The sequence below is a fragment of the Stegostoma tigrinum genome, unplaced genomic scaffold, assembly GCF_030684315.1.
Source record: "Stegostoma tigrinum isolate sSteTig4 unplaced genomic scaffold, sSteTig4.hap1 scaffold_708, whole genome shotgun sequence".
Lineage (NCBI taxonomy): Eukaryota > Metazoa > Chordata > Chondrichthyes > Orectolobiformes > Stegostomatidae > Stegostoma > Stegostoma tigrinum.
In genome coordinates this window covers 2,785-27,860 of record NW_026728652.1, presented here as the reverse complement: position 1 = coordinate 27,860, position 25,076 = coordinate 2,785, and the positions used below count along the sequence as shown (strand labels likewise).

Here is a 25,076-nt window from a genome sequence, read left to right as displayed (position 1 = left end):
CTTGAGGCCTAGACAAGGCCTACTCAAAACCAACTCGAGGCTAGCAAGGCCCACTTGAGGCCGTACTCAAGATTATTTGAGGGCCTACTCAAGACTCACTTGAGGCTACTGAAGATCTAGTCAAGGCCTCTTGAGGCCTATTTGATGCTTACTTAAGGCTGGTCAAAGCCGACTCATGGCCTGCTGCAGGCCTGACTATTTCCTGAGAACGAAGGGGCCTGTCTCATGAGGAGACGTTTGAGTGCCTGGGCCTCTCCTCCTCGTGGTTTAGGACGATGATGGGGCGATCCCCAGGAACTTGCAGCAGGAGTAGGCAGTTCAGCCCCCTCGCGCCTGCTCCTCCATTGGAAAAGGCGGGGTGGGGGAGAGTTACAAGAAATTGGGCCTGGGGCCGTGGTCTAGAATAGTGAAGGGGCCGAATGGCCTGCTCCTTCTTGAAAAGCCTATCATTCTGCCTTGGGGGCGGGGGCGGGGGGGATGGGTGCGAGGAGTGCGCCTCTCATTCTTCTGCGAGGAGGAGGCCATTCAGCCCCTAAAATCTGTGGTAGCCCTTTGACAGGAAGCCCCATTTGCTTTGTTCTCCCTGTAAATGCTTCCCCCCTGCCAGTATTTCTCCAATGCCCCTCCCGGGGGGTTCCTATCGAACCTGTTCCCCCTCGGGCAGTGCGTTCCACACCGCAATAACTCACTGTATCCCAACCTAAACCAATCCTCCCCATCTCCCCATCCCACCCGCTCCACCGCCTCGCCTTTCAGTGGGGGTCTCTCCCAGAGTGAAATTCCTCAGCCCTGGAACAGCTCCCCCTGAAACCGTCCCCCCCTGCCCCCCCCCCCCCCAGTTCGGATCATGTTTGGAATATTGTGAGCAGTCCTGGGATGGGGGTCCGAAGGGTGGGGTTGACGGACGATCCCAGGGGTGATGTGGTACGAGGAGAGGTTGAGGACTCCGGGTCTGCACTTGATGGAGTGAGGAAGGGCCAGGGATGCTCTGATTGAAACGTACATCCTCTCTCTCTCTTTCTCACCATCCCCCTCTCGGTGTGTGTGCCTCTGGCTCTCCTGTTTCTCTCTCTCCATCTTCTCTCTGCCTCCATCTGTCTCTCTCTCTCTCTCTCTCTCTCTCTCTGTCACTGTCTCCACTTCTGTCCCCTCTGTCCTCTCTCTCTCTCTCTCTCCCTCGATCTCCATCTCTCTGTCCTTTTTTCCACAGGTCTGAGTACACCCCCCTCTCCCTCTCTCTCTTTCATTGCCCCTCTGTCCATCACGCTCTCTCTCAATCCCCCTTTATTGCGCTCTCCATGTCTCTCTCTCTCTCTCTCTCTCTCTCTCTCTCTCTCATGGTCCCTCTCCCCTTCGCGCTCTCTCCACATCTGTCTCTCTCTCTCTCACATGGTCCCTCTCTCCATCGCTCTCTCTCCATGCCTGTCTCTCTCACTTTGTCTCTCTCCCTCGTTCCCTCTCTCCGTGTCTGTCTCTCTCACTCACTCTCTCTCCGTGGCTGTCTCTCTCTCTCTCTCGGTCCCTCTCTCCGTGTCTGTATCTCTCTCTCTCTCTCTCTCTCTCTCTCGGTCCCTCTCTCCGTGTCTGTCTGTCTCTCTCTCTCCCTCTCGGTCCCTCTCTCCGTGTCTGTATCTCTCTCTCTCTCTCTCTCTCTCTCTCTCTCGGTCCCTCTCTCTATGGCTCTCTCTCTCTCTCTCTCTCTCTCGGTCCTTCTCTCCGTGTCTGTCTCTCTCACTCACTCTCTCTCCGTGGCTGTCTCTCTCTCTCTCTCGGTCCCTCTCTCCGTGTCTGTCTGTCTGTCTCTCTCTCTCTCGGTCCCTCTCTCTGTGGCTGTCTCTCTCTCTCTCTAGGTCCCTCTCTCTATGGCTGTCTCTCTCTCTCTCTCTTGGTCCCTCTATCTATGGCTGTCTCTCTCTCTCTCTCTCTCTCGGTCCCTCTCTCCGTGGCTGTCTCTCTCTCTCTCTCTCTCCTTGTCTGTCTCTCACTCTCTCTCGGTCCCTCTCTCCGTGTCTGTCTCTCTCACTCTCTAGGTCCCTCTCTCTATGGCTGTCTCTCTCTCTCTCTCTCTCGGTCCCTCTATCCATGGCTGTCTCTCTCTCTCTCTCTCTCTCTCTCTCTCTCTCGGTCCCTCTCTCCGTGGCTGTCTCTCTCTCTCTCTCTCTCTCCTTGTCTGTCTCTCACTCTCTCTCGGTCCCTCTCTCCGTGTCTGTCTCTCTCACTCTCACTCTCTCGGTCCCTCTCTCCGTGTCTGTCTCTCTCACTCTCACTCTCGGTCCCTCTCTCCGTGTCTGTCTCTCTCACTCTCACTCTCTCGGTCCCTCTCTCCGTGTCTGTCTCTCTCACTCTCACTCTCGGTCCCTCTCTCCGTGTCTGTCTCTCTCACTCTCACTCTCTCGGTCCCTCTCTCCGTGGCTGTCTCTCACTCTCGGTCACTCTCTCCGTGGCTGTCTCTCCCTCTCTCTGTCTCTCTGTCTCTGTCTCTCTCTCTCTCTCTCTCTCTCGGTCCCTCTCCCCATGTCTCTCACTCGGTCCCTCTCTCCGTGTCTGTCTGTCTGTCTCTCAGTCCCTCTCTCCGTGTCTGTCTCTCTCTCTCACTCTCTATCTCGGTCCCCCTCTCCGTGTCTGTCTCTCTCACTCTCACTCTCTCGGTCCCTCTCTCCGTGGCTGTCTCTCACTCTCGGTCACTCTCTCCGTGGCTGTCTCTCCCTCTCTCTGTCTCTCTGTCTCTGTCTCTCTCTCTCTCTCTCGGTCCCTCTCCCCATGTCTCTCTCTCAGTCCCTCTCTCCGTGTCTGTCTCTCTCTCTCACTCTCTATCTCGGTCCCCCTCTCCGTGTCTGTCTCTCTCACTCACTCTCTCTCAGTCCCTCACTCCGTTTCTGTCTCTCTGACTCTCTCTCGGTCCCTCTCTATGTGTCTGTCTGTCTCTCTCTCTCTCATTCCCTCTGTCCGTGTCTGTCCGTCTCACACTCTCTCTCAGTCCCTCTCTCCGTGTCTGTCTGTCTCTCTCTCTCGGTCCCTCTCTCCGTGTCTGTCTGTATCTCTCACTCTCGGTCCCACTCTCCGTGTCTGTCTGTCTCACTCACACTCTCTCGGTCCCTCTCTCCGTGTCTGTCTGTCTCACTCACACTCTCTTGGTCCCTCTCTCCGTGTCTGTCTGTCTCTCTCGGTCCCTCTCTCCGTGTCTGTCTGTCTCACTCACACTCTCTCGGTCCCTCTCTCCGTGTCTGTCTGTCTCTCTCTCTCACTCTCTCTCAGTCCCTCTCTCCGTGTCTGTCTGTCTCACTCTCTCATCGTCCCTCTCTGCTTGTCTGTCTCTCACTCTCTCTCGGTCCCTCTCTCCGTGTCTGTCTCTCTCACTCTCACTCTCTCGGTCCCTCTCTCCGTGTCTGTCTGTCTGTCTCTCAGTCCCTCTCTGCGTGTCTGTCTGTCTCTCTCACTCTCTCTCGGTCCCTCTCTCCGTGTCTGTCTGTCTCTCTCACTCACTCTCTCTCTCTCTCTCTCTCTCTCTCTGTCCCTCTCTCCATGTCTTTCTCTCACACTCTCTCTCTCTCATGGCCCCTGTCTCCATGTCTGTCTCTCACTCACTCTCTCATCGTCCCTCTCTGCTTGTCTGTCTGTCTCTCTCTCTCTCGGTCCCTCTCTCCGTGTCAGTCTGTCTCACTCACTCTCTCTCGGTCCCTCTCTCCGTGTCTGTCTGTCTCTCTCTCTCTCTCTCGGTCCCTCTCTCCGTGTCTGTCTGTCTCACTCACACTCTCTTGGTCCCTCTCTCCTTGTCTGTCTCTCTCACTCACTCTCTCTCACTCTCTCTCGGTCCCTCTCTCCGTGTCTGTCTGTCTCTCTCTCTCTCAGTCCCTCTCTCCGTGTCTGTCTCTCACACTCTCTCTCTCATGGTCCCTCTCTCCGTGTCTGTCTCTCTCTGTCCCTCTCTCCCTGCCTGTCCTCTCTCACTCTCTATCTCTCGGTCCCTTTCTCCCTGTCTGTGTCTCATTCTCTCTCTCAGTTCCTCTCTCCGTGTCTGTCTCTCTCTCACTCTCTCTCTCATGGTCCCTTTCTCTGTGTCTGTTTCTCATTCTCTCTCTCGGTCCCTCTCTCCATGTCTGTCTCTTTCTCTCTCTCTCGGTCCCTCTCTCCGTGTCTGTCTGTCTCTCTCACTCTCTCGGACCCTCTCTCCATGTCTCTCTCACTCTCTTGGTCCCTCTGTCCGTGTCTGTCTGTCTGTCTCTCTCTCTCTCTCAGTCCCTCTCTCCATGTCTCTCTCTCTGTCTCTCTCGGTCCCTCTCTCCGTGTCTGTCTCTCTCACTCTCTCTGTCCCTCTCTCCGTGTCTGTCTCACTCTCTCTCTCGGTCCCTCTCTCCGTGTCTGTCTGTCTCTCTCATTCTCTCTCGGTCCCTCTCTCCGTGTCTGTCTGTCTCTCTCTCTCTCAGTCCCTCTCTCCGTGTCTGTCTGTCTGTCTCTCTCTCTCTCGTTCCCCCTCTCCGTGTCTGTCTGTCTGTCTCTCTCTCTCTCGTTCCCCCTCTCCGTGTCTGTCTGTCTGTCTCTCAGTCACTCTCTACGTGTCTGTCCGTCTCACACTCTCTCTCGGTCCCTCTCTCCGTGTCTGTCTGTCTCTCTCTCTCTCAGTCCCTCTCTCCGTGTCTGTCTGTCTGTCTCTCTCTCTCTCGTTCCCCCTCTCCGTGTCTGTCTGTCTGTCTCTCTCTCTCTCGTTCCCCCTCTCCGTGTCTGTCTGTCTGTCTCTCAGTCACTCTCTACGTGTCTGTCCGTCTCACACTCTCTCTCGGTCCCTCTCTCCGTGTCTGTCTCACTCACTCTCTCTCTGTCCCTCTCTCCATGTCTCTCACTCTCTCTCTCGGTCCCTCTCTCCGTGTCTGTCTGTCTCTCTCACTCTCACTATCTCGGTCCCTCTCTCCATGTCTATCTCACTCACTCTCTCTCTCTCTCTCGGTCCCTCTCTCCGTGTCTCTCTGTCTCTCTCAGTCCCTCTCCCCATCTCTGTCTGTCTCACTCTCTCTCTCGGTCCCTGTCTCCATGTCTGTCTCTCACTCACTCTCTCATCGTCCCTCTCTGCTTGTCTGTCTCTCTCTCTCTCTCTCGGTCCCTCTCTCCGTGTCAGTCTGTCTCACTCACTCTCTCTCTGTCCCTCTCTCCGTGTCTGTCTCTCACACTCTCTCTCTCTCTCTCATGGTCCCTGTCTCCACGTCTGTCTCTCTCTCTCTCTCATGGTCCCTCTCTCCGTGTCTGTCTCTCTCTGTCCCTCTCTCCCTGCCTGTCTCTCTCACTCTCTATCTCTCGGTCCCTTTCTCCCTGTCTGTCTCTCATTCTCTCTCTCGGTTCCTCTCTCCGTGTCTGTCTCTCTCTCACTCTCTCTCTCATGGTCCCTTTCTCCGTGTCTGTTTCTCATTCTCTCTCTCGGTCCCTCTCTCCGTGTCTGTCTGTCTCTCTCACTCTCTCGGACCCTCTCTCCATGTCTCTCTCACTCTCTTGGTCCCTCTGTCCGTGTCTGTCTGTCTGTCTCTCTCTCTCTCTCTCTCTCTCTCTCTCAGTCCCTCTCTCCATGTCTCTCTCTCTGTCTCTCTCGGTCCCTCTCTCCGTGTCTGTCTCTCTCACTCTCTCTGTCCCTCTCTCCGTGTCTGTCTCACTCTCTCTCTCGGTCCCTCTCTCCGTGTCTGTCTGTCTCTCTCACTCTCTCTCGGTCCCTCTCTCCGTGTCTGTCTGTCTCTCTCTCTCTCAGTCCCTCTCTCCGTGTCTGTCTGTCTGTCTCTCTCTCTCTCGTTCCCCCTCTCCGTGTCTGTCTGTCTGTCTCTCTCTCTCTCTCTCTCTCGTTCCCCCTCTCCGTGTCTGTCTGTCTGTCTCTCAGTCACTCTCTCCGTGTCTGTCCGTCTCACACTCTCTCTTGGTCCCTCTCTCCGTGTCTGTCTCACTCACACTCTCTCTGTCCCTCTCTCCGTGTCTGTCTCTCACACTCTCTCTCTCTCTCTCATGGTCCCTGTCTCCACGTCTGTCTCTCTCTCTCTCTCTCTCTGTCCCTCTCTCCATGTCTCTCACTCTCTCTCTCGGTCCCTCTCTCCGTGTCTGTCTGTCTCTCTCACTCTCACTATCTCGGTCCCTCTCTCCATGTCTGTCTCTCTCTCTCGGTCCCTCTCTCCGTGTCTCTCTGTCTCTCTCAGTCCCTCTCCCCATCTCTGTCTGTCTCACTCTCTCTCTTGGTCCCTCTCTCCGTTTCTGTCTCTCTCACTCTCTCTCGGTCCCTGTCTCCATGTCTGTCTCTCACTCACTCTCTCATCGTCCCTCTCTGCTTGTCTGTCTCTCTCTCTCTCTCTCTCGGTCCCTCTCTCCGTGTCAGTCTGTCTCACTCACTCTCTCTCTGTCCCTCTCTCCGTGTCTGCCTCTCACACTCTCTCTCTCTCTCATGGTCCCTGTCTCCGTGTCTGTCTCTCTCTGTCCCTCTCTCCCTGCCTGTCTCTCTCACTCTCTATCTCTCGGTCCCTTTCTCCCTGTCTGTCTCTCATTCTCTCTCTCGGTTCCTCTCTCTGTGTCTGTCTCTCTCTCACTCTCTCTCTCATGGTACCTTTCTCCGTGTCTGTTTCTCATTCTCTCTCTCGGTCCCTCTCTCCATGTCTGTCTCTTTCTCTCTCTCTCTCTCGGTCCCTCTCTCCGTGTCTGTCTGTCTCTCTCACTCTCTCGGACCCTCTCTCCATGTCTCTCTCACTCTCTTGGTCCCTCTGTCCGTGTCCGTCTCTGTCTCTCTCTCTCTCTCTCTCTCTCTCAGTCCCTCTCTCCATGTCTCTCTCTCTGTCTCTCTCGGTCCCTCTCTCCGTGTCTGTCTCTCTCACTCTCTCTGTCCCTCTCTCCGTGTCTGTCTCACTCTCTATCTCGGTCCCTCTCTCCGTGTCTGTCTCTCTCTCACTCTCTCTCTCGGTCTATCTCTCCATGTCTCTCTCTCCGTGTCTGTCTGTCTCTCTGACTCCCTCTCTCCGTGTCTGTCTCTCTCTCACTCTCTCTCTCGGTCCCTCTCTCCATGTCTGTCTCTCTCTCTCTCTCTCGGTCCCTCTCTCCATATCTATCTCTCGGTCCCTCTCTCCGTGTCTGTCTCTCTCTCTCTCGGTCCCTCTCTCCATGTCTGTCTGTCTCACTCACACTCTCTCGGTCCCTCTCTCCATATCTATCTCTCGGTCCCTCTCTCCGTGTCTGTCTGTCTCTCTCACTCTCTTGGTCCCTCTCTCCTTGTCTGTCTCTCTCACTCACTCTCTCTCTCTCTCTGTCCCTCTCTCCATGTCTTTCTCTCACACTCTCTCTCTCTCTCATGGTCCCTGTCTCCATGTCTGTCTCTCACTCACTCTCTCTCTCTGTCCCTCTCTCCATGTCTTTCTCTCACACTCTCTCTCTCTCATGGTCCCTGTCTCCATGTCTGTCTCTCTCTCTCTGTCTCGGTCCCTCTCTCCGTGTCAGTCTGTCTCACTCACTCTCTCTCGGTCCTCTCTCTGTGTCTGTCTCACTCACTCACTCTCTCTCCCTCTCTCTCTCGGTCCCTCTCTCTGTGTCTCTCTCTCACTCCCTCTCTCTCTGTCTGTCTCTCTCACTCACTCACTCTCTCTCGGTCCCTCTCTCCTTGTCTGTCTCTCTCACTCACTCTCTCTCTGTCCCTCTCTCCATGTCTTTCTCTCACACTCTCTCTCTCTCATGGTCCCTGTCTCCATGTCTGTCTCTCACTCACTCTCTCTCGGTCCCTCTCTCCTTGTCTGTCTCTCTCTCTCTCTCGGTCCCTCTCTCCGTGTCTGTCTGTCTCACTCACACTCTCTCGGTTCCTCTCTCCTTGTCTGTCTCTCTCTCTCTCTCGGTCCCTCTCTCCGTGTCTGTCTGTCTCACTCACACTCTCTCGGTTCCTCTCTCCGTGTCTGTCTGTCTCTCTCTCTCGGTCCCTCTCTCCTTGTCTGTCTCTCTCACTCACTCTCTCTCCCTCTATCTCTCGGTTCCTCTCTCCGTGTCTATCTCTCACTCTCTCTCTCTCGGTCCCTCTCTCCGTGTCTATCTCTCACTCTCTCTCTCGGTCCCTCTCTCCGTGTCTGTCTCTCTCACTCACTCTCTCTCCCTCTCTCTCGGTCCCTCTCTCAGTGTCAGTCTGTCTCTCTCTGTCCCTCTCTCCGTGTCTGTCTCTCACACTCTCTCTCTCTCTCTCATGGTCCCTCTCTCCCTGCCTGTCTCTCTCACTCTCTATCTCTCGGTCCCTTTCTCCCTGTCTGTCTCTCATTCTCTCTCTCGGTTCCTCTCTCCGTGTCTGTCTCTCTCTCACTCTCTCTCTCATGGTCCCTTTCTCCGTGTCTGTTTCTCATTCTCTCTCTCGGTCCCTCTCTCCATGTCTGTCTCTTTCTCTCTCTCTCGGTACCTCTCTCCGTGTCTGTCTGTCTCTCTCACTCTCTCAGTCCCTCTCTCCATGTCCGTCTCCCTCACTCTCTCTCTCTCGGACCCTCTCTCCATGTCTCTCTCACTCTCTTGGTCCCTCTGTCCGTCTCTGTCTCTCTCTCTCTCTCAGTCCCTCTCTCCATGTCTCTCTCTCTGTCTCTCTCGGTCCCTCTCTCCGTGTCTGTCTCTCTCACTCTCTCTGTCCCTCTCTCCGTGTCTGTCTCACTCTCTATCTCGGTCCCTCTCTCCGTGTCTGTCTCTCTCTCACTCTCTCTCTCGGTCTATCTCTCCATGTCTCTCTCTCCGTGTCTGTCTGTCTCTCTGACTCCCTCTCTCCGTGTCTGTCTCTCTCTCACTCTCTCTCTCGGTCCCTCTCTCCATGTCTGTCTCTCTCTCTCTCTCTCGGTCCCTCTCTCCATATCTATCTCTCGGTCCCTCTCTCCGTGTCTGTCTCTCTCTCTCTCGGTCCCTCTCTCCATGTCTGTCTGTCTCACTCACACTCTCTCGGTCCCTCTCTCCATATCTATCTCTCGGTCCCTCTCTCCGTGTCTGTCTGTCTCTCTCACTCTCTTGGTCCCTCTCTCCTTGTCTGTCTCTCTCACTCACTCTCTCTCTCTCTCTGTCCCTCTCTCCATGTCTTTCTCTCACACTCTCTCTCTCTCTCATGGTCCCTGTCTCCATGTCTGTCTCTCACTCACTCTCTCTCTCTGTCCCTCTCTCCATGTCTTTCTCTCACACTCTCTCTCTCTCATGGTCCCTGTCTCCATGTCTGTCTCTCTCTCTCTGTCTCGGTCCCTCTCTCCGTGTCAGTCTGTCTCACTCACTCTCTCTCGGTCCTCTCTCTGTGTCTGTCTCACTCACTCACTCTCTCTCCCTCTCTCTCTCGGTCCCTCTCTCTGTGTCTCTCTCTCACTCCCTCTCTCTCTGTCTGTCTCTCTCACTCACTCACTCTCTCTCGGTCCCTCTCTCCTTGTCTGTCTCTCTCACTCACTCTCTCTCTGTCCCTCTCTCCATGTCTTTCTCTCACACTCTCTCTCTCTCATGGTCCCTGTCTCCATGTCTGTCTCTCACTCACTCTCTCTCGGTCCCTCTCTCCTTGTCTGTCTCTCTCTCTCTCTCGGTCCCTCTCTCCGTGTCTGTCTGTCTCACTCACACTCTCTCGGTTCCTCTCTCCTTGTCTGTCTCTCTCTCTCTCTCGGTCCCTCTCTCCGTGTCTGTCTGTCTCACTCACACTCTCTCGGTTCCTCTCTCCGTGTCTGTCTGTCTCTCTCTCTCGGTCCCTCTCTCCTTGTCTGTCTCTCTCACTCACTCTCTCTCCCTCTATCTCTCGGTTCCTCTCTCCGTGTCTATCTCTCACTCTCTCTCTCGGTCCCTCTCTCCGTGTCTATCTCTCACTCTCTCTCTCGGTCCCTCTCTCCGTGTCTGTCTCTCTCACTCACTCTCTCTCCCTCTCTCTCGGTCCCTCTCTCAGTGTCAGTCTGTCTCTCTCTGTCCCTCTCTCCGTGTCTGTCTCTCACACTCTCTCTCTCTCTCTCATGGTCCCTCTCTCCCTGCCTGTCTCTCTCACTCTCTATCTCTCGGTCCCTTTCTCCCTGTCTGTCTCTCATTCTCTCTCTCGGTTCCTCTCTCCGTGTCTGTCTCTCTCTCACTCTCTCTCTCATGGTCCCTTTCTCCGTGTCTGTTTCTCATTCTCTCTCTCGGTCCCTCTCTCCATGTCTGTCTCTTTCTCTCTCTCTCGGTACCTCTCTCCGTGTCTGTCTGTCTCTCTCACTCTCTCAGTCCCTCTCTCCATGTCCGTCTCCCTCACTCTCTCTCTCTCGGACCCTCTCTCCATGTCTCTCTCACTCTCTTGGTCCCTCTGTCCGTGTCTGTCTCTCTCTCTCTCTCTCTCTCTCAGTCCCTCTCTCCATGTCTCTCTCTCTGTCTCTCTCGGTCCCTCTCTCCGTGTCTGTCTCTCTCACTCTCTCTGTCCCTCTCTCCGTGTCTGTCTCACTCTCTCTCTCGTTCCCTCTCTCCGTGTCTGTCTGTCTCTCTCACTCTCTCTCTCGGTCCCTCTCTCCGTGTCTGTCTGTCTCTCTCTCTCTCTCAGTCCCTCTCTCCGTGTCTGTCTGTCTGTCTCTCTCTCTCTCGTTCCCCCTCTCCGTGTCTGTCTGTCTCTCTCTCTCTCTCTCGTTCCCCCTCTCCGTGTCTGTCTGTCTGTCTGTCTCTCAGTCACTCTCTCCGTGTCTGTCCGTCTCACACTCTCTCTTGGTCCCTCTCTCCGTGTCTGTCTCTCTCACTCTCTCTCTCTCTGTCCCTCTCTCCGTGTCTGTCTGTCTCTCTCACTCTCACTTTCTTGGTCCCTCTCTCCATGTCTGTCTCACTCACTCACACTCTCTCTCGGTCCCTCTCTCCGTGTCTGTCTCTCTCACTCTCTCTCTCTCTCTCTCTGTCCCTCTCTCCGTGTCTGTCTGTCTCTCTCACTCTCACTTTCTTGGTCCCTCTCTCCATGTCTGTCTCACTCACTCACTCTCTCTCTCGGTCCCTCTCTCCGTGTCTGTCTGTCTCTCTCACTCTCACTTTCTTGGTCCCTCTCTCCATGTCTGTCTCACTCACTCTCTCTCTCTCTCGGGCCCTCTCTCCGTGTCTCTCTGTCTCTCTCAGTCCCTCTCCCCATCTCTGTCTGTCTCACTCTCTCTCTCGGTCCCTCTCTCCATGTCTGTCTCTCTCACTCTCTCTTGGTCCCTCTCTCCGTTTCTGTCTCTCTCACTCTCTCTCGGTCCCTCTCTCCGTGTCTGTCTCTCTCACTCTCTCTCTCTCTGTCCCTCTCTCCGTGTCTGCCTCTCTCCATGTCTCTCTCTCTCTCTCTCTCGTCCCTATCTCTGTGTCTGTCTGTCTCTCTCACTCTCACTCTCTCGGTCCCTTTCTCCGTGTCTGTCTCTCTCACTCACTCTCTCTCTCAGTCCTCTCCCGGTCTCTGTCTGTCTCACTCTCTCTCTCGGTCCCTCTCTCCGTGTCTGTCTCTCTCACTCTCTCGGTCCCTCTCTCCGTGTCTGTCTCTCTCACTCTCTCGGCCCCTCTCTCCATGTCTGTCTCTCTCTCACTCTCTCGGCCCCTCTCTCCATGTCTGTCTCTCTCTCACTATCTCTTTCTCAGTCCCTCTCTCCGTTTCTGTCTCTTTGACTCTCTCTCTCTGTCCCTCTCTCCATGTCTGTCTCTCTCTGACTCTCTCTCGGTCCCTCTCTATGTGTCTGTCTGTCTCTCTCTCTCTCATTCCCTCTGTCCGTGTCTGTCCGTCTCACTCTCTCTCTCAGTCCCTGTCTCCGTGTCTGTCTCCCTCTCTCTCTCGGTCCCTCTCTCCGTGTCTGTCTCTCTCTCTCTCTCTTCTCTCGGTCCCTCTCTCCGTGTCTCTCTCTCGGTCCCTCTCTCCATGTCTGTGTCTCTCTCTCTCTCTCTCGGTCTCTCTCTCTCGGTCTCTCTCTCTCGGTCCCTCTCTCTCGGTCCCTCTCTTTCGGTCCCCTCTCTCTCGGTCTCTCTCTCAGTCCCTCTCTCCGTGTCTGTCTCTCTCTCTCGGTCCCTCTCTCCGTGTCTCTCTCTCGGTCCCTCTCTCCATGTCTGTCTGTCTCTCTCTCTCTCAGTCCCTCTCTCCGTGTCTGTCTCTCGGTCTCTCTCTCTCTCTCTCGGTCCCTCTCTCCGTGTCTCTCTCGGTCCCTCTCTCTCGGTCCCTCTCTCCGTGACTCTCTCTCGGTCCCTCTCTCCGTGTCTGTCTCTCTCTCTATCTCTCTCTCGGTCCCTCTCTCCGTGTCTCTCTCTCGGTCCCTCTCTCCATGTCTGTCTCTCTCTGTCTCTCTCTCGGTCCCTCTCTCCATGTCTGTCTCTCTCTGTCTCTCTCTCGGTCCCTCTCTCCATGTCTGTCTCTCTCTGTCTCTCTCTCGGTCCCTCTCTCCGTGTCTCTCTCTCGGTCCCTCTCTCCATGTCTTTCTCTCTCTCTCTCTCTCGGTCCCTCTCTCCGTGTCTGTCTCTCGGTCTCTCTCTTTCGGTCCCTCTCTCCATGTCTTTCTCTCTCTCTCTCTCTCGGTCCCCTCTCTCCGTGTCTGTCTCTCGGTCTCTCTCTTTCGGTCCTCTCTCCATGTCTCTCTCTCTCTCTCTCGGTCCCTCTCTCCGTGTCTGTCTGTCTGTGAATCACAGGAGTCAGTGATAAGCGTGACAGTTGTACATTTTCCTGTTTGCTCTAACCGTTCTCCCGTGGTCTCCCTCTCTCTCTGTGTCTCTGTACAGGGGATCTCAGCGCTGAAACATCCTGAAGACACTAACAGACGGGCGAGGGCTCTGCGACCACAGAACGAGAATGAGGGATGACCACTTCAAGGTTCCAGATAGATGCACAACAATGTGAGGGACCGGGCACAGAGTTCGACTCCCACCCCTGTGACGGTGACACAGGCATTTCCAAGCTTTCCATCATTCCACCCATTTGTATTTTAATCGCTCAATTAAAGTGGAATCCAGAAAGCACAACGTCTCCTTTCACTCTCTGCACTCGGTTACTGTTTCACTCCGAAAACTAATCCCAACAGATCAACAGGGCCCGCTCCCTCAGCACTGACCCACCGACAGTGCCCGCTCCCTCAGCACAGACCCTCCGACAGTGCCCGCTCCCTCAGCACTGACCCTCTGACAGTGCCCGCTCCCTCAGCACAGACCCTCCGACAGTGCCCGCTCCCTCAGCACTGACCCTCCGACAGTGCCCGCTCCCTCAGCACTGACCGTCCGACAGCGCCCACTCCCTCAGCACAGACCCTCCGACAGTGCCCCGCTCCCTCAGCACAAACCCTCCGACAGTGCCCGCTCCCTCAGCACTGACCCTCCGACAGTACCCCGCTCCCTCAGCACTGACCCTCCAACAGAGCCCACTCCCTCAGCACTGACCCTCCAACAGAGCCCACTCCCTCAGCACTGACCCTCCGACAGTGCCTGCTCCCTCAGCACCTGACCCTCCGACAGTACCCCGCTCCCTCAGCACTGACCCTCCGACAGTGCCCGCTCCCTCAGCACTGACCCTCCGACAGTGCCCGCTCCCTCAGCACTGACCCTCCGACAGTGCCCGCACCCTCAGCACTGACCCTCCGACAGTACCCGCTCCCTCAGCACTGACCCTCCGACAGTGCCCCGCTCCCTCAGCACTGACCCTCCGACAGTGCCCGCTCCCTCAGCACTGACCCTCCGACAGTACCCGCTCCCTCAGCACTGACCCTCCGACAGTGCCCACTCCCTCAGCACTGACCCTCCGACAGTGCCCGCTCCCTCAGCACTGACCCTCCGACAGTGCCCGCTCCTCAGCACTGACCCTCCGACAGTGCCCGCTCCCTCAGCACTGACCCTCCGACAGTGCCCGCTCCCTCAGCACTGACCCTCCGACAGTGCCCCGCTCCCTCAGGCACTGACCCTCCGACAGTGCCCGCTCCCTCAGCACTGACCCTCCGACAGTGCCCGCTCCCTCAGCGCTGACCCTGATTGAGTACTGGGTTGTGTGTGGATTGGGTGTAGGAGAGTGCGAATGGTACAATATTGTAGAGTTTTGGGATCATTGTTATTGTGTCACCAGCAGCATTGTCCTCAGGGGTGTGTTGGGAGACCCTGTATCTAACCCTGTGCTGTCCCTGTGTAGAGTGAGCTTTGCTCTGTGACCTATCTCTGTAACCCCCTCCAGCCCCTACACCCCCTCCCTATCTCTGTAACCCCCTCCGGCCCCTACACCCCCTCCCTATCTCTGTAACCCCCTCCGGCCCCTACACCCCCTCCCTATCTCTGTACCCCCCTCCATCCCTACACCCCCTCCCTATCTCTGTAACCCCCTCCAGCCCCTACACCCCCTCCCTATCTCTGTAACCCCCTCCGGCCCCTACACCCCCCTCCCTATCTCTGTAACCCCCTCCATCCCTACACCCCCTCCCTATCTCTGTAACCTCCTCCAGCCCCTACACCCCCTCCCTATCTCTGTAACCCCCTCCGGCCCCTACACCCCCTCCCTATCTCTGTAACCCCCTCCGGCCCCTACACCCCTCCCTATCTCTGTAACCCCCTCCATCCCTACACCCCCTCCCTATCTCTGTAACCCCCTCCAGCCCCTACACCCCCTCCCTATCTCTGTAACCCCCTCCGGCCCCTACACCCCCTCCCTATCTCTGTAACCCCCTCCATCCCTACACCCCCTCCCTATCTCTGTAACCCCCTCCAGCCCCCTACACCCCCTCCCTATCTCTGTAACCCCCTCCGGCCCCTACACCCCCTCCCTATCTCTGTAACCCCTCCATCCCTACACCCCCTCCCTATCTCTGTAACCCCCTCCAGCCCCTACACCCCCTCCCTATCTCTGTAACCCCCTCCGGCCCCTACACCCCCTCCCTATCTCTGTAACCCCCTCCATCCCTACACCCCCTCCCTATCTCTGTAACCCCCTCCAGCCCCTACACCCCCTCCCTATCTCTGTAACCCCCTCCAGCCCCTACACCCCCTCCCTATCTCTGTAACCCCCTCCGGCCCCTACACCCCCTCCCTATCTCTGTAACCCCCTCCATCCCTACACCCCCTCCCTATCTCTGTAACCCCCTCCAGCCCCTACACCCCCTCCCTATCTCTGTAACCCCCTCCGGCCCCTACACCCCCTCCCTATCTCTGTAACCCCCTCCATCCCTACACCCCTCCCTATCTCTGTAACCCCCTCCAGCCCCTACACCCCCTCCCTATCTCTGTAACCCCCTCCAGCCCCTACACCCCCTCCCTATCTCTGTAACCCCCTCCACCCCCTACACCCCCTCCCTATCTCTGTAACCCCCTCCACCCCCTCCCTATCTCTGTAACCCCCTCCAGCCCCTACACCCCCTCCCTATCTCTGTAACCCCCTCCAGCCCCTACACCCCCTCCCTATCTCTGTAACCCCCTCCAGCCCCTACACCCCCTCCCTATCTCTGTAACACCCTCCCTCCCCTACACCCCCTCCCTATCTCTGTAACACCCTCCCTCCCCTACACCCCCTCCCTATCTCTGTAACCCCCTCCAGCCCCTACACCCCCTCCCTATCTCTGTAACCCCCTCCAGCCCCTACGCCCCCTCCCTATCTCTGTGTGATCTCTGTTGACGATGCCCCAAGGTCTCTGGGCCTCCGACCCCTTGTACATCTCTCTGTCTGTGTCTCTCTCTCCCTCTCCGAATGAAGACACTCCAAACTGGATCCCAGATCTTCTCCCAGTCTCCGGGTGAATTGCGTTTGTGCCAGAATTCACCACTTTACCTCCACAGGCCTAACTGGCAGCCCGCGTTTCATGCTGAATTCCTGTCGGGCTGTCCCCCTGTGTAACAGGCTGGGAAGGGGGCTGAATGGTCTCCTGCTGTCCCCCTGTGTAACAGGCTGGGGAAGGGGCATGAATGGCCTCCTTGCTGCGTCCCCCTGTGTAACAGGCTGGAGAAGGGGCTGAATGGCCTCCTGCTCTTCCCCCCTGTGTAACAGGCTGGAGAAGGGACTGAATGGCCTCCTGCTCTTCCCCCCTGTGTAACAGGCTGGGAAAGGGGCTGATTGGCCTCCTGCTGTTCCCCTGTGTAACAGGCTGGGGAAGGGGCTGAATGGCCTCCTGCTGTCCCCCTGTGTGACAGGCTGGGGAAGGAGCTGATTGGCCCTCCTGCTGTCCCCCTGTGTAACAGGCTGAGGAAGGGGCTGAATGGCCTCCTGCTGTCCCCCTGTGTAACAGGCTGGGGAAGGGGCTGAATGGCCTCCTGCTGCCCCCCTGTGTAACAGGCTGGGGAAGGGGCTGAATGGTCTCCTGCTGTCCCCCTGTGTAACAGGCTGGGGAAGGGGCTGAATGGCCTTCTGCTGTCCCCCTGTGTAACAGGCTGGAGAAGGGGCTGAATGGCCTCCTGCTCTTCCCCCCTGTGTAACAGGCTGGAGAAGGGGCTGAATGGCCTCCTGCTCTTCCCCCCTGTGTAACAGGCTGGGAAAGGGGCTGATTGGCCTCCTGCTGTTCCCCCTGTGTAACAGGCTGGGGAAGGGGCTGAATGGCCTCCTGCTGTCCCCCTGTGTGACAGGCTGGGGAAGGAGCTGATTGGCCTCCTGCTGTCCCCCTGTGCAACAGGCTGAGGAAGGGGCTGAATGGCCTCCTGCTGTCCCCCCTGTGTAACAGGCTGAGGAAGGGGCTGAATGGCCTCCTGCTGTCCCCCCTGTGTAACAGGCTGGGGAAGGGGCTGAATGGCCTCCTGCTGTCCCCCTGTGTAACAGGCTGAGGAAGGGGCTGAATGGCCTCCTGCTGTCCCCCCTGTGTAACAGGCTGGGGAAGGGGCTGAATGGCCTCCTGCTGCCCCCCTGTGTAACTGGCTGGGGAAGGGGCTGAATGGCCTCCTGCTGCCCCCCTGTGTAACAGGCTGGGGAAGGGGCTGAATGGCCTCCTGCTGTCCCCCTGTGTAACAGGCTGGGGAAGGGGCTGAATGGCCTTCTGCTGTCCCCCTGTGTAACAGGCTGGAGAAGGGGCTGAATGGCCTCCTGCTCTTCCCCCCTGTGTAACAGGCTGGGGAAGGGGCCGAATGGGCCTCCTGCTGTCCCCCTGTGTAACAGGCTGGGGAAGGGGGCTGAATGGCCTCCTGCTGTCCCCATGAGGTGATCGAATTGGGGCTGGTAAAGCAGTAGATCCAATTGGATCTAATGACATCGGCCAATCTTATTGGTGGATCCTCTGTGGGAGGATGTGTGTTCTGATTGGTTAATTACCAGGTAAGTCAATGCACGTTTTGATTGGCTGATATGTTCAACGTGTTTATTCCTGAGAACGTTCCCATTGGTGGATCCCTGATGCATATTCTGATTGGTGGATTGCCGTCGGATGTTCTGATTGGTGGATTGCCGTCGGATGTTCTGATTGGTGGATGCGCTGTCGGATGTTCTGATTGGTGGATCGCCGTCGGCTGTTCTGATTGGTGGATCACTGTCGGATGTTCTGATTGGTGGATCGCTGATGGGTTCCCCCATTGGTGGATCCCTGCTGGATGATCCCTGCTCACTCACTCAGCGCACTGTCCAATCGCCACAGATCCTCCAGGGTCACATGAACAACCTCAGAGCGAAGCACAGGAAGAGTCAACAAGGAAATCCCCAAAATATCACCCTCCCCCAACCCACCAGCAGTTTCCAGCTCCCCACGTGTAGAGGGAGCTTTACTCTGTATCTAACCCCGTGCTGTCCCTGTTCCTGGGAGTGTTTGATGGGGGACAGTGTAGAGGGAGCTTTACTCTGTATCTAACCCCGTGCTATCCCTGTTCCTGGGAGTGTTTGATGGGAGACAGTGTAGAGGAAGCTTTACACTGTATCTAACCCTGTGCTGTCCCTGGGAGTGTTTGATGGGGGAACAGTGTAGAGGGAGCTTTACTCTGTATCTAACCACGTGCTGTCCCTGTCCCTGGGAGTGTTTGATGGGAGACAGTGTAGAGGGAGCTTTACTCTGTACCTAACCCCGTGCTGTCCCTGTCCTGGGAGTGTTTGATGGGGAACAGTGTAGAGGGAGCTTTACTCTGTATCTAACCCCGTGCTGTCCCTGTCCTGGGGCGCTGGTCACAGGTTTGATGGGCTGGGGGGCAGTAACCCGGCTCTGTGTCGGAGTGAGGGCGCGGCTGGAGAGCCCCTGCGATGCACTCTGTGGGCGAATAGCCCTGTGCCACAAGCAGCCTGTGTGGAGAGCCTCAGGGTGGGGCACAGGGTCAGTGAAGATCATGGGCGGCCGGGGGAGGGGCTGGCGGGGGGTGGGGGGAGAGCAGTGCAGTGCGAGGGGGTGGGTAGTCGCTGGGGGACACGGTCTGGGGGGTTTGTTTGACCGAAGCCCCTCCACCCTCCTCCCTGAGCCTTACCCTGCTGTGCTGGGGGTCCGGGAAATCCCGGATTTCCCCGGGAAAGGTCTGTCGCACGGCCGGTCTTCAGCTCCGGGGGGTAGACGTAGGTGGGCCGTGTGCAGCGGCACAGTCCGATCCCAGCGTTCCGCTGCCCGCAGCAGGGGGGGGGGAGAGAGAGAGAGAGAGAGAGAGAGAGAGAGAGAGAGGGGGGGAGTGAGTCGGTGAGGACGGTCCCATGGGGTGAGGGTCTTGGGTGGAGTGGGAGAGGGTGTGGGGGTGTGGGGGGGGGGAGGGTTTGGCAGGGGTCAGAGGTCAGGGAGTGAGGGGGTGGTGTTGGCTCTGGGTTCGGGGTCAGTGTGGGGGCTGGCGAATCAGGAGGGGCAGTTTTGGGAGTTCAGGGTCAGAGTACAGAGGTCAGATAGTGGCTCTGACGTGGGTCCTTAGCTCAGGGGTCAGAGTTCAGGGGGCAGGAGGCGGCGTTGGCATCTGCATGGCGCAGGTTAGGGGGTTCGGGGTCAAAGGGCACCGGCAGGATCAAGGTGGGGGTCTGAGATTTGGGGGTCAGGGGTCAGAGTTCAGGGGCTGCTTCCAGGGTGTACGTTGCCAGTGCAGGCTCGGGAGTTCAGAGGTCAAAGTGCAGATTTTGGATTCAGGGGAGTGTTGTCAGGGTCAAAGGGCAGTTTTGGATAATCAGGTCAGGAGTGCAGTTTGGGAGTTCAGAGGTCATAGCTCAGGGTCAGGGTGTGGTTTGGGGGGGGTAGAGTTCAGGGTCAGGGTGGGGTTTAGGGGGTTTAGAGTTCAGGGTCAGGGTGGGGTTTGGGGATAGAGTTCAGGGTCAGGGTGGGGTTTGGGGTTAGAGTTCAGGGTCAGGGTGGGGTTTGGGGGTAGAGTTCAGGGTCAGGGTGGGGTTTGGGGGTAGAGTTCAGGGTCAGGGTGGGGTTTGGGGGGTAGAGTTCAGGGTCAGGGTGAGGTTTGGGGTTAGAGTTCAGGGTCAGGGTGGGGTTTGGGGGTAGAGTTCAGGGTCAGGGTGGGGTTTGGGGGGTAGAGTTCAGGGTCAAGGTGGGGTTCAGGGGTCAGAGTTTGGAGTCAGGGTTCGGTTTGGGGGTGTAAGGTCAGGGTGCGTTAGGGACCCATACCAGTTTCCGTCCAATCAGCCGATAGACCTCATGTCTCCGTCTCCGGTTCTTCCTCTTGTTGGCAGCAGCTTCCAAAATGGAGGCAACCCAGAGCGGGGAGGCTAGAGCAAGGCAGGAACGTGTTAGAGAGAGGGACAGGGTGGGGGGTGAGAGAGGGGTTGGGGGTGGGGGGAGGGAGAGAAAAACAGAAGCTCGCTCACTCCCTTTTCTCTCTCTCCCCCCCAACTCTCTCTCCCGGACTCCCCCCTCCCTCCCCCACTCTCTCCCCCATTCCCCCCTCTCTCTCCCTCCCCATTCCCCCTCCCCCATTCCCCCTCTCTCTCCCCCCATTCCCCCCTCTCTCCCCCACTTTCTCTCTCCCCCATTCACTCCTCCCTCCCCCCCTCTCTCCCCCATTCCCCCCCCTCTCTCCCTTCCCCATTCCCCCCCCCTCTCTCTTCCCCCAACTCTGTCCCTCCCCCACTCTCCCCCCCCATTCCCCCCTCTCTCCCCCACATTCCCCCCTTCTCCCTCTCCCCCCCACTCTCTCCCTCCCCCTCACTGACCCCATTCCTCCTCCCTCCCCCACTCTCTCTCTCCCCCATTCCCCCCTCTCTCCCCGACTCTTTCCCCCCCATTCCCCCTCTCTCTCCCTCCCCATTCCCCCCCTCCCCCATTCCCCCTCTCTCCCCCACTTTCTCTCTCCCCCCCATTCCCCCCCACTCCCTCTCTCCCCCATTCACCCCTCCGTCCCCCACTCTCCCTCCCCCATTCCCCCCCCACTCTCTCCCCATCCATTCCCCCCCCTCTCTTCCCCCAACTCTGTCCCTCCCCCACTCTCCCCCCATTCCCCCCTCTCTCCCCCACATTCCCCCCCCTCTCCCCCACTCTCTCTCTCCCCACCCACTCTCTCTCCCCCCCTCACTGACCCCATTCCTCCTCTCTCCCCCACTCTCTCCCTCCCCCACTCTCTCCCTCCCCCATTCCCCCTCTCTCTCCCCTCTCCCTCCCTCCCCCATTCCCCCTCTCTCTCCCTCCCCCTTTCCCCCCCTCTCTCCCTCCCCCTCACTGACCCCATTCCCCCTCTCTCCCCCACCCCCCTCAGTCACCCCATTCCCTATCACTCACTGCCACTCTCCTCCTTTCTTTCGTTCCCCTAACATTCCCACCAGCTCTCTCTCCCTCTCCTACCCACGACATTTCTCTGACTCCCATTCTCGCCCCCCCATCCCCTCTTTCCCACTCTCTCTCTCCCACTCTCTCATCCCATTTTCTCTCTCACTCCCTCTGTCACCTGCACTGTCCCAGTGTCTCCCATTCGTGCCTCATGTGCTCGGAATGGGAAAAGGTCATTCCTCATCCCCCTCACTCCTCCTCTCACTCCATTTGCCCCTCTCTCCCTGACAATAATCCCCCTCCTTCTCCCCACTTCCCTCTTGTTGCCTCCCTCTCTCACTCTTTCTCCCTCCCTCGCCCTTCCCCCTCCCTCTTCCCCCCTCCCTCTCTCTCTCTCCCTCCCTGTCTATCACACTCTCTCTCTCTCTCTCTTCCCCCTCTTCCCTACCTCATTCTCTCTTTCCATTCCCCCTCCCTCTCCCCCTCCACCCCTCCCTCTCCCCCATCCACCCCTCCCTCTCACTCCCCCTCCCCCCCAACCCTCCCTCTCTCCTCCCTCCCTCTCTCTCCCTACCCACCTTCCTCCCTGCTCCCTCTCTCTTTCTGTCCTCCCCTCTCCCTCTCTCTCCCCCCCTCCCTTGTTCTCTTTCCCTCTCCCTCTCTCCTCCCCCTCTCCCTCTCTCCCTCCCTTGTTCTCTTTCCCTCTCCCTCTCTCCTCTCTCCCCCCTCTACCCCCCCATTCCCTCCCTTCTTCGCTCCCTCTCTCTCTCTCTCCCCCCTTCCCCCCTCTCTCTCTCTCTCTCTCTGTCCTCCCTCTCCCTCTCCCTCCCCCCCTTCCCTCTCTACCCCCCCATTCCCTCCCTTGTTCGCTCCCTCACTCTCCCCCACCCCCCCACCCCCGTTGCCCCTCCCTTACCCCCATTTCTCACACCCCTCCCTATAAATCTCCATCCTGCCCCTGGCCAGACCGTGACCTCACTGGCCGATGGCTACACCCACTGGTCCCCTCTTAAAGACACAGTCCACCTCGAAGTCCCCATCTGCTCCCAGGCAGCAGACGCCACCCCCGTCCCTCAGAGAATGCACACACTGTGCCTTAATCCCTGCAGCCCCGGTGGCTCTGAGCTCAGTTATCATCGAGTGATCCCAGAGGCTGGTCATGGCTCACAGTGACTCCAGTCTCCGAGCCCCGCTCATTCCCTGCAGCTTGCCGACTGATCCACAGACAATGCCATATCCCTCGGCCGGCACTCATCCCTGGAACATCTGAACCACAAGGACACCTCCCTCAGTCTCCTGCCCATTGACTACAGCTCCATCCCAACCCCATTCTCGCCTCCAGGCTGATCTGAAAACTCCGTGACGTTGCTCTCCTCTCCATCCTCTGTAACTGCACCCCCTTCCACAACGACACTCAACACTGGAGCCCCCCCACCCCCCGAAGGATATGTCGTCAGCCCCCTCCCGTACTCCCTGTACACCTCCCGCTGTGTTCCCGAATTCCGAATGAACACCATCGACAAGTTCGCCGACGACAGCACCGCAGTGGGGACACTTATCTCGCAACGACGAGTCAAACTACAGAAGGGAGATCGAGGGCTCGGGAACAGGCCGCCCCCTCTCTCTCGGCAAAACTAAGGAACTGACCATCGACATCAGAAAGAAAGGAGCAGAACACCCCCCCATCGACACCAACAGAGCAGAGGGCGACAGGTGTGAGTGTTACTCAGTGATGGGAACAGACCCCCGCCCGGGATTTCCCACCGAGATGTGACGGTCAGGGACAACAGCGCCGATTCTCCCTCTAAGGCCTAACGGAAGGTTTACAAAGCTGCGACATGACTTCTTGACTCTCGTGCTCAGTTCCCCAACAATAACGCAAGTGCGCCATACACCCTCTACACCGCCCTGTCTACTTTCGGGGCGCTATGCACTTGAACCCCAAGATCCCTCTGCGCATCTGCACAGATTCACCAAGACCCTCAGGCAGCACCTTCCAAACCCACGACCCACTTCCATCCAGAAGGACAAGGGGCAGCAGGTACATGGGACCCCCACCCCCTGCAAGTTCCCCTCCGAGCCACCCCCCATCCTGACTTGAAATATACCCCGTTCCTTCAGTGTCGCTGGGTCTGAATCCTGGAATTCCCTCCCTGAGGGGACACTGTGGGTCAACCCACAGCACATGGACTGCAGCATTTCAAGGCAGCTCACCTCCACCTTCTCAAGGGGGGCAACTAGGGACGGGGCAATAAATGCTGGGCCCAGATACCTGATGTGACGAAATGTACAGGATGCTTAGGGAGTTTGACAGGGGAGGTGTGGACAGATTGTTTCCCCTTGTAGGACGGTCTAGGACCAGAGGGACATCATCCCAGAGTGAGGGGTCACCCATTGAAGAGAGAGATGAGCAGGAACGTCTCCTCTCCGAGAGTCTGCGGAATTCTTTAGGCAGAGGGGGCTGTCGAGGCTGGGTCTTAATTGAGGTTTTAAATCGACCAGATTGGATTTGGCTTACTTACGGGGCGTACCTCGGGCCCTCGTCTCCATTCCGCAGGAGCGGTTAGTCTGGGCATGTTCAGGGGACTGAGGGGAAACAGAGTTTTACTCAGGAAGGGGAAAAGGCAGGGGAATGGTCGGATCAGGTGCGATCTCGCAGAGCGACAGGGCAGACTCGGATGGGCCGAATGGCCCCCTGCCGCTGCCGTGGTGTAAGGTGAGGGTAGGTCGGGGTGTGGGGGACAGAGTCATTTGACGTTGGGAGACCCTGTTTAGAGCAGCTCAAGCAGGCGCGATGGGACCCCCCCACCTCACCTCCAGCCGGGGCAGGGGGACCTGGTGGGGATGAACGATCTGAACGAGAAATGGGTCAGAACTCGATAGGATTCCTCAACCAGCTTAACACAACCTAAATCCAACCCAAACCTCAGCTTCCTGCTGTCTCTCTTATTGTCAGGGGAGTTAATCGTTTTCTTTTCAAGTATTCAAACCTCATGTTACACTCACACACACCCTCTCCCTCCATCTCTCTCTCTCTCTCTCTCTCTCTGTGCGTCCATGATTCTGTCGCTCTGTGTCTCTTTCCCTCACTGTCACTCTCTCTCTCCCACACTCTCTCGCTCTCCACCCCCCCACTCACTTTCTCCCTCTCTCTCTCACACACACACATACTCTAGCTCTCCTGTCTCACTATCTCTCTTCCCTCTCTCTCACTCACTATCTCCCTCTCTGTCACACTCTCTCTCTCTCTCTCTCACACACTCTACTGCTGTCTGTCTGGCTCACTATCTCTCTCCCCTCTCTCTCACTATCTCCTCTCCTGTCACACTCTCTCTCTCACACACACACTCTAGCTCTCTGTCTGTCTCACTTATCTCTCTCCCCTCTCTCTCACTATCTCCCTCTCTGTCACACTCTCTCTCTCTCACACACACTCTAGCTCTGTCTCACTATCTCTCTCCCCCTCTCTCTCTATCTCTCTCACTCACTGTCACACACTCTCTCACACACACACACTCTAGCTCTCTGTCTGTCTCACTATCTCTCTCACCCACCTCTCTCACTATCTCCCTCTCTGTCACACTCTCTCTCTCACACACACACTCTAGCTCTGTCTCACTATCTCTCTCCCCCACCTCTCTCACTATCTCCCTCTCTGTCATACTCTCTCTCTCTCACACACACACTCTAGCTCTCTGTCTGTCTCACTTATCTCTCTCCCCTCTCTCTCACTACCTCCCTCTCTTGTCACACTCTCTCTCTCTCACACACACTCTAGCTCTGTCTGTCTCACTATCTCTCTCCCCTCTCTCTCACTATCTCCCTCTCTGTCACACTCTCTCTCTCTCACACACACACTCTAGCTCTCTGTCTGTCTCACTTATCTCTCTCCCCCTCTCTCTCACTATCTCCCTCTCTGTCACACTCTCTCTCTCTCACACACACTCTAGCTCTGTCTCACTATCTCTCTCCCCTCTCTCTCTATCTCTCTCACTCACTGTCACACTCTCTCTCACACACACACACTCTAGCTCTCTGTCTGTCTCACTATCTCTCTCACCCACCTCTCTCACTATCTCCCTCTCTGTCACACTCTCTCTCTCACACAACACACTCTAGCTCTGTCTCACTATCCTCTCTCCCCCACCTCTCTCACTATCTCCCTCTCTGTCATACTCTCTCTCTCACACACACACACTCTAGCTCTCTGTCTGTCTCACTTATCTCTCTCCCTCTCTCTCACTACCTCCCTCTCTGTCACACTCTCTCTCTCTCACACACACTCTAGCTCTGTCTCACTATCTCTCTCCCCTCTCTCTCTATCTCTCTCACTCACTGTCACACTCTCTCTCTCACACACACACTCTAGCTCTCTGTCTGTCTCACTATCTCTCTCCCCCACCTCTCTCACTATCTCCCTCTCTGTCACACTCTCTCTCTCTCACACACACAACTCTAGCTCTGACTGTCTCACTATCTCTCCCCACCCTCTCTCACCATCTCCCTCTCTGTCACACTCTCTCTCTCTCTCACACACACTCTAGCTCTGTCTCACTATCTCTCTCCCCTCTCTCTCTATCTCTCTCACTCACTGTCACACTC

At 57.1% G+C, this 25,076-nt stretch overlaps 1 long non-coding RNA gene across 1 annotated transcript; it reads right to left on the bottom strand.

Annotated features, from left to right (window-relative positions):
• Positions 1–17,189: 17,189 nt before the first annotated feature.
• LOC132209216 (uncharacterized) lies at positions 17,190–19,470 on the bottom strand. The gene is made up of 3 exons (XR_009445311.1): positions 19,380–19,470; positions 18,262–18,391; positions 17,190–17,474 (listed from the first exon to the last, which is right to left on the bottom strand). It is a non-coding gene; the product is annotated as an uncharacterized LOC132209216 (long non-coding RNA).
• Positions 19,471–25,076: the final 5,606 nt, after the last annotated feature.